This window comes from Megalobrama amblycephala, linkage group LG21, assembly GCF_018812025.1.
Source record: "Megalobrama amblycephala isolate DHTTF-2021 linkage group LG21, ASM1881202v1, whole genome shotgun sequence".
Classification (NCBI taxonomy): Eukaryota; Metazoa; Chordata; class Actinopteri; order Cypriniformes; family Xenocyprididae; genus Megalobrama; species Megalobrama amblycephala.
Window position 1 is genome coordinate 4,163,615 of NC_063064.1, and position 14,069 is coordinate 4,177,683.

At 36.1% G+C, this 14,069-nt stretch overlaps 1 protein-coding gene across 2 annotated transcripts in view; it reads left to right on the top strand.

Moving 5' to 3' along the window:
* Nucleotides 1-14,069, top strand: part of fhit (fragile histidine triad diadenosine triphosphatase) — a 447,851-nt gene that overhangs the window by 330,935 nt on the left and 102,847 nt on the right. The gene's annotated exons all lie outside the window — the stretch shown is intronic.

The window sequence follows — 14,069 nt, forward strand, 5'->3', positions numbered from 1 at the left end:
TTTTTGTTATATACACACATACCGATCAGGCATAACATTATGACCACTGACAGGTCAGGTGAAGTGAATAACACTGATTATCTCCTCATCACGGCACCTGTTAGTGGGTGGATATATTAGGCAGCAAGTGAACATTTTGTCTTTAAAGTTGTGTTAGAAGCAAGAAAAATGGGAAAGAGTAAGGATTTGACAAGGGCCAAAATGTGATGGCAAAGTGTTCCCGGTCTGCAGCGGTCAGTATCTATCAAAAGTGGTCCAAGGAAGGAATAGTGGTGAACCGGCGACAGGGTCATGGGCGGCCAAGACTCAGTGATGCACGTGGGGGGCGAACGGATGGTCCGTGTGGTCCAATCCAACAGATGAGCTACTGTAGCTCAAATTGCTCAGGAAGTTAATGCTGGTTCTGATAGAAAGGTGTCAGAATACACAGTTTGTTGTGTATGGGGCTGCATAGCAGCAGACCAGTCAAGGGTGCCCATGCTGACCCCTGTCCACCGCCGAAAGTGCCAACTGTGGACACGTGAGCATCAGAACTGGACCACGGAGCAATGGAAGAAGGTGGCCTGGTCTGATGAATCACATTTTCTTTTACATTACGTGGATGGCCGGGTGCGTGTGCGTCGCTTACCTGGGGAACACATGGATCAGGATGCATCAGGATGCACTATGGGAAGAAGGCAAGCCAGTGGAGGCAGTGTGAAGCTTTGGGCAATGTTCTGCTGGGAAACCTGCCATCCATGTGGATGTTACTATGACACGTACACCTACCTAAGCATTGTTGCAGACCATGTACACCCTTTCATGGAAACGGTATTCCCTGGTGGCTGTGGCCTCTTTCAGCAGGATAATGCTCCTGCCCAGTGCCACAAAACAAAAATGATTCAGGAATGGTTTGAGGAGCACAACAACGAGTTTGAGGTGTTGATTTGGCTTCCAAATTCCCCAGATCTTAATCCAATCGATCATCTGTGGGATGTGCTGAAAAACAAGTCAGATCCATGGAGGCTCCACCTCGCAACTTACAGGACCTAAACGATCTGCTGCTAACATATTGGTGCAGATACCACAGCAAACCTTCAGGGGTCTAGTGGAGTCCATGCCTCGACGGGTCAGGGCTGTTTTGGTAGCAAAAGTGGGACCAACACAATATTAGGAAGGTGGTCATAATGTTATGCCTGATCGGTATATACAGTGGGTACGGAAAGTATTCAGACCCCTTAAATTTTTCACTCTTTGTTATATTGCAGCCATTGGCTAAAATCATTTAAGTTCATTTTTTTCCTCATTAATGTACACACAGCACCCCATATTGACAGAAAAACACAGAATTGTTGACATTTTTGCAGATTTATTAAAAAAGAAAAACTGAAATATCACATGGTCCTAAGTATTCAGACCCTTTGCTGTGACACTCATATATTTAACTCAGGTGCTGTCCATTTCTTCTGATCATCCTTGAGATGGTTCTACACCTTCATTTGAGTCCAGCTGTGTTTGATTATACTGATTGGACTTGATTAGGAAAGCCACACACCTGTCTATATAAGACCTTACAGCTCACAGTGCATGTCAGAGCAAATGAGAATCATGAGGTCAAAGGAACTGCCTGAAGAGCTCAGAGACAGAATTGTGGCAAGGCACAGATCTGGCCAAGGTTAAAATAACGAAGGAGTGGCTTCACAACAACTCTGTGACTGTTCTTGAATGGCCCAGCCAGAGCCCTGACTTAAACCCAATTGAGCATCTCTGGAGAGACCTAAAAATGGCTGTCCACCAACGTTTACCATCCAACCTGACAGAACTGGAGAGGATCTGCAAGGAGGAATGGCAGAGGATCCCCAAATCCAGGTGTGAAAAACTTGTTGCATCTTTCCCAAAAAGACTCATGGCTGTATTAGATCAAAAGGGTGCTTCTACTAAATACTGAGCAAAGGGTCTGAATACTTAGGACCATGTGATATTTCAGTTTTTCTTTTTTAATAAATCTGCAAAAATGTCAACAATTCTGTGTTTTTCTGTCAATATGGGGTGCTGTGTGTACATTAATGAGGAAAAAAAAAAGAACTTAAATGATTTTAGCAAATGGCTGCAATTAAAAGTATTCAGGGGGTCTGAATACTTTCCGTACCCACTGTATATTAGTGTGTGTGTGGGATTTTTGCTAAATGATCAAGGCAGTTCTAATTGAAATGTCGGGTGAGTGGAGCTACAAGGTTAATTGGGTTTTAAAATAACGTACCGTCTAAACATACTAAACCCTAAACATACCAGATAGTGTAAATGAAAGCAAATGTGAGAAAAAAAAAAAAAAAAAAAAAAAATACACACATTTGCTGAAGCATCCATGCCATTTTAGCTTTCTTCTACAAGTCTTTGATCTCCGTTGTGACTTGTGTTTTACGAGACCCACGTGCTCCGCATCACAGGTGCAGTGCTGTACCGTATGAACTTTTGAGTAAGTTTACTGCATCAGAATGATACATATGGAGCTGGTTATGTGATGCAAACATAAAAATGTATTAGTTTACAAATCATATACTATGGTAAAATGTATTTTGAGGTTATGACATAGTATTGTGCAAGAAACCATGCGAAAATAAATCTTTTTTAATCGACAGTCTGCCACTTTTACAATTTGCCAGTTGTTGGTGTTTTGCTGCCTCTAGTTTTCATTTCAGCTGGAAACCGTAGTGATTTTTATGTATTTGTACGTTATTTGTAGGTGATTTCATGTGGTGATTTAGCGCTTAAAAAGCTTGAATATCTTCGAAACCACCATACGAAATTCGGAACCATAGTTCGTTAACTGGACGCTAATGCCCAAATGTCAAAATTTTGATAGTATGTAGGGAAAAAAAAAAAAAATGTTCTCATACACATAAATGTTTATAACTCCAAAACGAAATTAGATATTTTCATTAAATGTGTCACTCTTGGTGGTGCTATAATTAAACAAAACATGGAATTGCCATTAACTACAATACAGTATTATGATATAACATTATGCTGATAGCTTTTGATTCATTTAACCTATTGTCATGACACTGGTCTCAATAGATTCCTTGGGTCATGTTGAGATACCAGTGTGGCCATAGTTGGCCAAGTTTGCTGTCCGCCATTTAGATTTTCTTTAAAAACCTACTTTTTCAAACTCCTCCTAGACCGTTTTTCACCAAATTTGAGTCAGATGACCTTCAGACCATGCCAGCAAAAAGCTATGAATTATGTGGTGATGGACAAAACTGTTTTCATAAAGTGCAGCATCAAATTTTAGGCATGATGCCAAAATGACTCTGAAGCTGTATTTCTGTACTTATTTCCCCGATTGACACCAAACTTTACATGTTTCGTTGACACCTTACTCTGACCACACCACATCAGTTTGGTCACAGCGACACCAATTCAATCATATTTCTAATGACTGTATTTATGATTTTTTTTAGCCAATTTGCCTACAATCATCTTAAAATGTCATTACTTGCTTGTTGTTGTTGCTGGTTTGACACTCACAGCCATGTTGGCTTGGCTTATGTGCTCTTTGTGCTTGGCCCCATAATTGCTGCTTGCAGCTATATTATTATTATTATTAATTAATTAATTAATTAATTAATTAATTTGCAAAAATGTTGTCACTGGCATGTTTTTTTTTCCAGTATATATAAATAAATAAATAAATAAATATATATATATATATATATATATATATATATATATATATATATATATATATATATATATATAAAATTAAATAGAGCTAATGTTTATTTTGTTTTAAGTAATTCTTTTTTTAAAGGTGCCCTAGATTCAAAAATTGAATTTACCTCGGCATAGTTGAATAACAAGAGTTCAGTACATGGAAATGACATACAGTGAGTCTCAAACTCCATTGTTTCCTCCTTCTTATATAAATCTCATTTGTTTAAAAGACCTCCGAAGAACAGGCGAATCTCAACATAACACCGACTGTTACGCAACAGTCGGGGTGTACGCCCCCAAAATTTGCATATGCCAACCCATGTTCCCAACATTATGAAAGGCATTACACAAGGGCAGCCAGTATTAACGTCTGGATGTGCACAGCTGAATCATCAGACTAGGTAAGCAAGCAAGGACAATAGTGAAAAATGGCAGATGGAGCAATAATAACTGATATGATCCATGATATCATGATATTTTTAGTGGTGTTTGTCAATTGTCTTTCTAAATGTTTTGTTAGCATGTTGCTAATGTACTGTTAAATGTGGTTAAAGTTACCATCGTTTCTTACTGTATTCACGGAGACAAGACTGTCGTTATTTTCCATTTTTTAAACACTTGCAGTCTGTATAATTCATAAACACAACTTCATTCTTTATAAATCTCTCCAACAGTGTGCAATGTTAGCTTTAGCCACGGAGCACCATCAAACTCATTCAGAATCAAATGTAAACATCCAAATAAATACCATACTTACGTGATTAGTCATGTTGCATGATGAACACTTTGTAAAGATCCATTTTGAGGGTTATATTAGCTGTGTGAACTTTTTTTTATGTTGTTTAAGGCAAGCGCGAGCACTTGGGGCGTGGAGCACGAGAATTAAATTCACACCCTGAATCGGCACATTTATAATGATGCCCCAAAATAGGCAGTTAAAAAAAACTAAAAAAAAAAAAAACGATGGGGTATTTTGAGCTGAAACTTCACAGACACATTCAGGGGACACCTTAGACTTATATTACATCTTTTAAAAACAAGTTCTTCGGCACCTTTAAATGGTTTTAGTTTTTTTACAATAACCCTTTTGTGATCATTTACCAAAAGAACACAGAAACAAACTTTAAATTCTAGTTCTCGACTGGTTTTACTCCAGGACCCAGATTTGATGTTAGACTTAAAAAAATATATATTGTATATATATAAGTACATAATTAAAGATAATATACTATATATTTTAAGAAAAATAAATATAAACATTCCACTTCCTCTTTCTCAAATTAACTGGTCTCTTAATTTTTTTTACATCCTATATATATATATATATATATATATATATATATATATATATATATATATATATATATATATATATAATTGTAGAGCCAAAAATGGAAGTTGTTTCAGAGTAAGAGCAAATGATTTCACTTTGATTTTCAACAAAATTACAAAAGCAGATTTTTATAATTAATAATGTGCACTGACGAATCATACACAGTTAGACCAGGGATGTTTATTAAGGACAAAACAAATGACTTCAACCTTTATCGGTCCCCACACAGCCCAAGCAGCTCAGTCTGTGATTTTGAGTGATTTTTGTGGCCTTTCCACATCTGCGGTACTACTTTGTGCACATTATCTAATTGAATACATCAGTTACATTGTCTTTCATGTGTGAAGACATTTTTAATTGCATGTGGTAAGGCATATTAATTATGCATGTATAGCAGCTTCCACGAGAGTAGCCTGCCTGTGGCCTGAGGTGTGGAGCTATATTAAAATGGCAGTAGTGTTAATTATGTTAATTGTGGTGGGACTGGTCTGAATTCCAAAGCCTCCTGACAGAATTCCAATGCATATCGTTGGATTCTGGAACAATTCATTCTCCTTTGGACAGTAGAACATGCTACTTTCAGTCAATTAATTAGCTTAAAAATGACAATCAAAGAAAGAAACATCAGAGTCTCTCTGCTGTTATAAACACCTCTTTCAATTTTCTTTTTTGAAATTTTTAGTCACTTTAATCACAACTAAAAATGGCTTTTCATTTGAGTGTTTTTATAGAGGTTTGAAGAGGCCTTAAAATAAATAAGTGGCATGATTTTCTCAGTCGTGGCGCCAGCTCTTCAGAAAATGAAAGAGCTGTTAGAATTTCGCCTACTTAACAAGCACATTTAGGTCAATATCATAGCATTTCACTGATAGGCATCCATTTAAAAACACAGGCCTGCATTTTATGCTGATATTCATCAGTATTTGTTATGTCTGAGAGCTCAGTGTTCCTGATCAAGAGGTCAAGTTTTGTGGACCGAGAAAGTGACTGAAGGCTATTATCACAGCCTCTAATCTGCTTTCATTACAGACTGTTTAAGATTTTATTTACAGGAGGAAAGATATGATGTGGATTTCGCACTGCTTGTGAGTCCTAGCAAATTAATGTAGCCTTAAGGTGCTGTCACATTAGCAAAATTTTGCACAAATGTAGTAGTCGAAAAGGTTCATTGTTTGTTGTCAGTAGTGTAGCGATGTATGAAGCACAGCTCACACAGAAGACAGTTTCAAACCGAGAAGCTTTCTGTTGATCAACGCAGAGTAATTGCATGACCAACTGAAGCCGATGCGAAATCTGTGTGGGAAGTATTTTGCCCTCGCACCAAATTCCTGATTGTGTGGATTCCTATTGAAATGACTGTATTTCACCAGCAAAAAATGACATATTCAACCAATAGTTCACCCAAATATCCATCATCAGTTATTAACCCTCATGTCTTTTGACATCTGTATTGACTGCCTTTCTTCTATTTTCTTCTTTTTTTTAAGCAAAAATTAAATAAAATTGGTAACACTTAACAATAAGGTTCCATTTGTTAACATTAGTTAACTTCATTAGAACACTTTTTAAAGGGGTGGTTCATTGCGATTTCTCTTTTTTAACTTTAGTTAGTGTGTAATGTTGCTGCTTGAGCATAAACAATATCTGCAAAGTTACAGCGCTGAAAGTTCAATGCAAACAGAGATATTGTCTTTTAAAGTTAAAGCATGGCTATTAAAACAACCGGTTTGGACTACAACGAGCTTCGTCCCGGGTTGGTGACATCATAAACCATGCAAAACACGCCCCCGGGAACACGCAACAAAGTGGGCGAGGCCATGTCGTGCATAATGGAAGCGGAAGAGTTGTGTACACCGGACGCGAGCGGCGCGATGCGACGCATCAAAAGATAATAGAACCCATTAGAATAATCAGTGATATTGTCTACACTATAGACTGTAAAAAACACTGTCTACACTGGATGCGGCACGGAAGACAGCTTCCAGAATCTACACGAGTTCAATGATGGATTTGCACCAAGGCTATTACTGAAAGATGAAGCACTTTAAAAGCAGAAACTGCTGTTTATGGGCCCTTAACTTTAAGAATGTTTTATTGTTTGTACATGTCTTTTAAATGTATAGTTTTGTTGCTATTTTTTGGTTGCATCAAGGATGTAAACAAAGACCAACGCTTTTTTGCTTCGCTAGCGAGTTAGCTAAATTCTTTTGCATACTTCTCCAACAAACACCTACAAACTTCTATGTTCATAGACAAACAGTTGTTCATGCTATAAATTAAACGCTACCTTTACAAAAATGATACTACTCAGTCATGTGTTCAGCTACAGTAAAGCTTTAATCAGGATAAAACCACTAACAAATAGCAGTAACATTTACAAGTGACAGCATGTAAACACATTGACACAAATACAAATGGAAATAAACGTCCTTTAAAAGCCGTGCTTGCAGAGGTTCTGCTTGACCCTCTTCATCATTACTGCTATTTGGGTCTGATTTGGGCTCAATTTGATAATATAGACGCCATTATTTACATTTCCACTGAAGCACATATAACAACTAATGGTAAGGGGTGTGGTGTTTCCGGACGCTTCAGCGAATCACAATACACTGGGCCAGCTAACCAATCTGAGCGCATTGCGTATTTCGGAGGGAGTCGTATCATAGAAGCAGGAAGTCAAACCGGTCGTTCAAATGACAATGGAAACAGCGGTGTAGAATAAAGGTAAAATATATGAAAAATACAGTGTTTTTTTTTTTTTTTTAACAAAGCATTAAGATATGTTAAACTGTGCCCCATAAACACAATCAAGCCTAGAAAAAAACACTGAACCACCCCTTTAATGGACTATATGCACGGAGCGTTCTTTAGAACTTCCGCATTAATATAAGCCAGCTCGGTAACTTCCGGTGAGATGTCATTTGCTGGTGTGTTGAGCATCAGTAGTGTAATACTTAGTTTATAATCAGAATATAGTCACTTAAATAGTCAGGCATAGCATTAATTTAGTTATTCAATCGTAAGACAGCTTAGAAAATAAATAAATAAAGACGTACCTCAATGTTCCTCCTCGGCTAAATTCAATTCGACCATTAGTTTTCACACTTTTATGTGAAAAAAAGCTTCAAAAATTAAATATTTATTGTGCACTTTAGTTAGATTAATTGAATAAAATGTGTGTTTTCACAAGTGTGCTGAAATCATTGATCTTGCGCTGCACTGACTGACATCTGCTGTGATTACAAAGGGAGAGCGGGCTTTCTGTGTAATTAATTCACAATAAAAGTTATTGTTTTTCATAAGATTTTGTGAGTATTTCATACTTCACATTGACAAAATGTTTTTTTCAAACCTAGTTATTTTATAATGTTTAATATTTAGTCAAAAACGAAGTGAAAAACGTTTAGAGGAAATGGCTTATATATGCGCAAATAAATGCTACTTTGCCGCCACCTGCTGGTTAAAGTGCTAATTACTGTCTTTTTTTATTTTTAAATAAGTGTTTTTTATCAAATGTTAAATTTCCTACATTTTTAAACGTTCGGTTTTACAATGGGGACAATCTCAGAAGGATGAACAAATTATGTTTGTGGTCATCGCATTAAAAATAACATGTAAAGTGCTGGGGAAAAAATGTGTGTGTGTGTCTAATTACAGACACGGCATTTTTAAACAGTCCCAATAGCTTTGTCTTTATTGCAATCAATAAAACTGGTTTATTGGCAAATTAGGTAAATGTAATAACTGCATTAAAATATAAATACAACATTAAAAAGTCAACCATAGATGGTTTTGTGTCGATGTACAACGACTACAGAATGAACAGCTAACAGTTCAACGGAAGTGCCCGAGCTGGCTTAACGACAACCAGGAAGTAACCCGTGCATATAGTCCATTGTTAGTTTATTTCATCTTTCATGCATTTAATATTTATTAACCTTAGTTAATGTTATTTTCAACATTCACTAATACATTATAAACATCAAATGTCTATGTTAATGTTATTTAATGGACCTGAGCTAACATGAACTAAAATGAACATTAACTATTAATAAATAATATTAATAAACACTCTAACAAATCTACTGATTATTGTTAGTTAATGTTAGTTGATGCATTAAATAATGTTAACCTTATTGTAAGGTGATAAAACACAATGTGTTCACTATTCCGTTAAGAAAAATACACTTCATTTAAGATTTTTACTCAGTCCAGTGTGTGCATACTAGGTTCTTTACAGTTATTTGTAATTGTACTGTCATATCTTTTACTTACTTGCCTTGAAAGTGTTTTTGGTGTTTCGGGGACTATCTTAAACTGGTGTAAATCTTATTTTACTGACCATCACCAGTTTGTTTCTATGGGCGGTTACAGGTCTGAAATCAGGCTGGTGTTCCTCAGGGCTCAGTATTAGGCCCTTTACTGGCTTTTTCTTCCTATGCTCCTATCCTTTGAAACTCTCTTCGTCCTGAACTTAGAGAAGCTCGGATTAATGTTATCATAGCTCAACTTTAGACACATTCTTGTAGACTAGCATTTGCTTGTTAACTTTTGCTCTTTTATTTTATTGCTTGGGTTTTTATGAACGTTTTTTTTTTTTTTTTTCCATTTACGCATTGTTTATCTATGCATCGTTTCTTTGCTCCTCCATTCTCCATCCTATGACCCAGAAACCGATCGAGCTCAGCCATATTGAAGGACATCTCAATTCTCTAATTCTGCACCATAAGGAGGCGAGGATCGAGGAGTCATAAGCGAGGATACAGATTTGCATCCTTTGCGGAAGTCTTTCTCTTTGAGAAACATGACACACGCATAAATTCTCCTCCCCCTTCATATCTGTCACAAGAATTTAAATGTATGCTTTAATGTATGCAGTTTAAATAAACTTTGCATCTCACATATTTCAACGGGGCATCATGCTTTATTAATATTTATTATATATTTTTTAAATAATCAAACTTTAACAACATGCGGGTAGATCCCTTGAGCGCAGCTGATGACGCTTTGAAGTGACGCTTAAGGGAGCGAGGATATCATTTCACTTGATTCAATTCCTCCGTCCTCGCGTCTTTTCCCTGTGTCCTTCCCTCGCATCCTGAAGGGGTGGAGCTAAGACTTGAGGAACGGAAGCAAGGAAAGGAAACGAGGATGCACAAATAAGAATTGAGAAGCACACACTGAGACCTGTCACATGTATGGCTGTTTTTGCACCGTGTTCTGTTTGTTCTTAGTTTCCCGCCACTTATTTGTATCCTTGGTTACTCATTTGATTAGTGTCTTCAGTTCAGCTGTGTCTTGTTTATTAGCTCATTAGTTCCCTCATTTGTTCTTGTATAAGTACTCCTTGGTTTGTTCACTCTTTGTCCTGTCACTGTTGTTTCGTGGATGTGTATTGCCTATGTTTTGAGTCATTCTTAAACCTTTTATGTTATTTGGAAACCAGCTCTTCTGCCTGTGGTGACACACCGTTACAAGACCCTTGACACTCAGTAAACATTCCCTCAGAATTAAAATGTGGGCTATTTATTTTTTATTTTATTTCCATATTTTAGAGTTGATTTTCCATGGGAGTCTTTCGATACAATTCTGAATTCCATTGGTTTGGAAACACAAAAAAAGTGAATAAAAGAGCAAAAACAGGGAAAAAAGATGTTGGGCAGCACCATAAATATTCACTAGTGCTTAATGGATGGGTTTGGAAGCTGTTGGTCCTACTGTCTATTTGTTGGTGTTGTTAATGTTGCTTTTTTCCCCTACGTCTCATCTCCCTCATGCTCATTAGCCCCACGCAGCATGCTGGGAACATCAATCCTCCCCAGCAGAGAAAAACAGCATCGCTGTCATTCGATTAATGGCAATGCTCGAGTTCCAGCCCGCTGCCAAAGACCCGTTCTAAATCACCACTTCTGCCCACAACAGCATTACAGAATGGAATTCAAGTTCGTCCGTTTGGCTGAGGTTTCCAGAGCTCTTCCCTAGTTAAGATTGCCTGTTACAGTCTACCTGGGGTAAGGGCGGTTAATTCAAAGCAGATAGTCAGGATTTTAATTCAGCGCAGAGGCCAGCTGCCATCTTGCCTGACCAGTTTTTAAATCATGTATAAAATAAGCACCATGAATTATTGATTGCCCCAAAGTCTCACAGTCAGGACAGTTTACAGGCTGATTTGATGTGCTTTGAAAAATGCCCCCAAACAGAGCTTGTGTAAAATGGCGAAAAACGATTGCAAGTTGTCCCCGTGGAGCCTCTTTTAATCTTTATTTTTATTTGCCAATTTAATAACTCAGGCTATTTTTCAGCCGGTGTGTGCTCACAATAAGATGGTGTAGATTGTCAATACAAAAGTGGTCAAAGAGAAATGGATTTCAGATTTTCCTTTTTTTTTTTTTTCACATGGATGAACCCAATGCCCTCAAAAAAAAAAAAAAAAAAAAAAACTGCTTCGGAAAAATTCTTAGAAATAGTACTTTTTTTTTTTTTTTTAGGTTTTTCCATTTAATAAAAATATATGAAAATATTTAATAAAAAATATAGTAAAAAGTAATAATGTGAAATATTACTACAATTTAAAACGACCATTTAAAATGTATTATAAATCATTCTAATATGCTGATTTGGTGCTCAATTATGATCAATTATGATTGGTGATCAATTATTTATTGTTTCATTTTTGGATGAATAGAACGTTTTTATAAACAGCATTTATTTATATATATAAAAAAATAAAAATAAGGAGCAAAAATGGTTTTGAATATTGATGATGATGAATAATAATAATAATAATAATAATAAATGGTTCTTGAACAGCACATCAGCATATTAGAATGTTTTCTGAAGGGTCATTTCTGAAGAGGAATCATGAATGCTGAAAGTTCAGCTCTTGCACCACAGGAGTAAATTACATTTTAAAATATGCTAAAATAGAACAAAAGTTATTTTATATTTTAGTAATATTTCGCAATATTACTATTACTGTTAAAAAGTAAAAGAGTAGTTCCAGTGCAAATAAAGACTGTAGGAACAAAGGAAGCTGCAAACTGTGTCATATTTATTTATTTATTTATTGTTATATATTTTTTAGTTTATTTTAGTTCTTCTCCACATTGGATTATGGACAATATAGTGTTCAGCGAGTTGTACAATAGTTATACACAATAAATCATCATGCATTATGGGTATAAAACAGTGAACTAGAGGCTATAGGGAACAAAATTGTTTGCCAATATAACATTATTGGTATATATTGATAGTAGGTAGTGATTTTGGACACTTATCAAAAACACATCTGTGGAGCTCACAAAATGGGACAAAAACGTACAGTATAGCAAAGAGGTTTTCAGTGTTCTTAAACCGAGTAGCGCACTTTTCATAATTTATAAACTAATTTCGAACATGAAGTTACTCTAAATTAGAACCCTGCCTAGTTCTTTTATGAAAACAGATTATCGTTTGCATATAGCACATCTGCTATGCTAAAGCATTGGGTCCATTTATCACTTACGTTATTGCAATCAGGTGCTCGGTGCCGGGAGTACAAGGAGGACGAAAAAATGGATCTATGATTGAATAAAGGAGCAGCGCACTATAGAAACGAATACATTTTTACTAACCTCTCTGCCTGGAGCTATATGAAGACAGAAGACAGATCTAAGTATTCATATGGTGAAATTGGGTTTCCGTACACTCTATCTAGCAGAAAACTGGGGAGTGACTTAAGAATTCAGTCATTTGTCTTGCTTTGGAAGGTTATTTATCTTGCCTGCACTGCGTGATGGTTCAGAGTTAAAAACTCCTGAGCATATTCATCATTACCAGCATAACTGAGTTGTGTTTGGACTGTTCTGAACAACGGCTTGCCATTTGTGATGGATTTAGAACTTGTTCAATCATCATTTGTATGCGAGGACGTCCACGTTCTGAGAGATTCGGGTTCAGAAACTTTATTTGCTCCTCTCATCTTGTTATAGGTCCATTATGATGTTCCAGACCAACAGACGGTTCCGAGACTACTTTTGATCAACCTTGCTGGTTATGCACTGAGAGATAATACACGTTGTGTACCTGTTATTATCATTATCTTTTTGTTCTCCATCCACGAGAAAACAAGTCCACAAAATGTATCCCACTGTATGATTGGAGCTCAGTGGTGTACACCCACCGAACCAGAGGTCTTGTTGTTATTGCATTTATATCGATCAAATAGCCACTCTCCCGCAGCCTTACCAAATGCGAACCTTTTAGCAAATGGTTATTTGAGACATAGGCTGGCCTGCATGGAAAAAAAAAAAAAAATTGTAAGGTTGCTCTTTGCATTCACACCGCTCATGAGTTTAAATAAGTTGGATCAATTAAATATATATTTTTAAGTTATGAGTATAGACATAATAGACAAACTTTAAACTGATCAGATGACAGCAAAAAATTTTACATAGTTTTAAAACAATTTAGCAAGTAAACGCTACTCTTTTGACAACAGAATGTCTAAAGGGGACCTCCAAACATATCCACCAAAAAATATTAAGCATGACAGCTGTTTTCAACATTGATAATTATGAGAAATGTTTCTTGAGCAAGTCAAGTCAGCATATTAGAATAAAGACTGAAGTAATGGCTGCTGAAAATGACATGAATAAGTTGCATTTTAAAATATATTAAAATAGAAAACAGTTATTTTAAATTGTAATAATATTTAGTTTGGGAGTGTTCGCATTTGAGCCAAAAATGACCAGTTTTTTTTTTTTTTCTCCACTGAGCTCTTGTTTTCTAAAATTGCCTTACATTGCAGGCAGAAATGAGGTATATTAGAAGGCATCAGTTTCTGGACCTATAATTTTGAGAAGGCATTTTTGTCGAAAGTATACCTGTGATGGCCAAAAAATGTTTTCCAGCAAGGCAGTGTACTAAGGCCATGTTCAGAGTGCCAGCAAAAATCAGATTTTTTGCATATCCAAATGGATTTTTAAAAGTCTAGACAGCAAAAAAAAAAAAAAAAAAAAAAAAAAAAAAACATATGCAATCAGATTTTTTAAAAATCTAA